Source organism: Arachis hypogaea, chromosome 20 (assembly GCF_003086295.3).
Source record: "Arachis hypogaea cultivar Tifrunner chromosome 20, arahy.Tifrunner.gnm2.J5K5, whole genome shotgun sequence".
Classification (NCBI taxonomy): Eukaryota; Viridiplantae; Streptophyta; class Magnoliopsida; order Fabales; family Fabaceae; genus Arachis; species Arachis hypogaea.
Genome location: NC_092055.1, coordinates 6,351,942 through 6,353,698, shown reverse-complemented (window position 1 = coordinate 6,353,698; position 1,757 = coordinate 6,351,942).

Below are 1,757 nucleotides of genomic sequence, written 5' to 3'. Positions count from 1 at the left end.
TCGGCTGGACAAGTCATGTGATATGGGTCGAGTACAAAAGATTTTTTTCCTTGTATCAGCCACCCATAACCACCAATGTTGTGAATGGCAAATAGGTGCAAAAATCTGAAGTATGTCCAGATTGAACAGTGTTTTAGTTTATTTGGCACATAAGTAATGAATGGTAATAAGAAGTTTTAGAAATAAAAAACTTACATAACGATGCGATGCTAATTTTTTGAGGTCCAAGAAGGGTATAAATATTGGGTAGTCTTCCACCCTGAATGGCTTATTGGTTTTAGGCTGTAAGAATACCCCTTTTGAATGATTTGCAATGGCCATGTTCTGCAAAAAAATGTGAAACACCAAATGAATATAGAAAATACACCCAAACAAATGCAGAAGATACACCCAAACGAATGCAGAAAATACACCCAAATGAATACAGAAAATACATCCAAAAAAAAAAGAAAATACACCTAAGATTTGTTGAAGTACAACTTACCAGAATATCAAGGGGGAGATAGTATATTTCTTCTTGAAACCTTTTAATCTTTTGCTGGTTAAGGATGAGGCACATGGCAGAGACAATCTAAAAATAAAAGCCCAAATCAATTTTACATAAATCGATATTGCAGTTACTTTTCATGATAAAATCATTAATGTTATTCTAATATTACCTCAGCTTCTATATGTGTGTCAGCCTGGAGAGATGCGAAGTGGAGTTTTGACAAAATGTATTTATCTTGGGAAATGAGTGTGCACACGGCGTCATACTCATTAGTACGTCCATCTGCGTATGTTTTGACACGTGTGGCCCAGATGTAGCATTTCTCTTTCATGCCAGCACTCATTTCATTTATCCTTGCAGGAGTTTCAAACTTTTCAAAACTTTGTTCACCACTTTCCTTATGAATAGGTGGAGTTCTATCTTCTGTTTTCACCCCACTCCATGCAATTTTCTCCACCAGCTCCCCTAATTGTTCTATTAGTTTTGGCGTTTCAGGTGTTTTCGCCCTCTGCCCCTCTTGTGTTGCTGCACCCTCCTGCGTTGCTGCTTCTTCTTGGCTTGAATCAGTCAAGCCAAGGCTGAATGATGGAATCGGACCTTCTTTAGGAATGTACAATGCTGTCCGTGCCATCATCATCAGTGCATCAACATCTTCTGGGGCTGGATTACTGCGTGATGAGATATAACATACTATAAGAATAAGAATAGATGAATGATATTGGAAAAAAAATTTTACTATGCTGAACTTACACTTTAGATGGAGCTGGTGGAAGCGTGGGTGTGCTTTCTTCAGTTTTTGGCGGTGGTTCTGGAGTGCTGCAGTGTTACGGAACAATTGTGAGGATATACACCCCAACAAAGACAATATACACCCAAACAATTAACAAATACACCCCAAGATTATTCCTTACCTTTGTGTAGTTTCTTCATTAGTTTTTTCCAGCACAGGGGCTGGTTCAATTTTTGGCACAGTGGTTGTTTGGGACAGTGGTAGACAAACTTGAATCGGAACTCTAAACGAGAAGAAAAATAAAAGGTTAACAAAGCCCTCGAAAATAAAATGGTTATAAGGTTGAAATTTTTTTGAAAAACTCACATTGAAAGCGCTTCGCCTTGTGACTGTGTCTCTACCCGTACAACAATCATGTTCTCTTGAGTTGGCTCACTGGCTGACTCTTCAACCAAACTCAACCTTAAATACACCCAAAGTAATCAAAAGAAACACATGCTTTGTTTTTTTTTTTTTTTTTTTGAGAACTTACGTAGC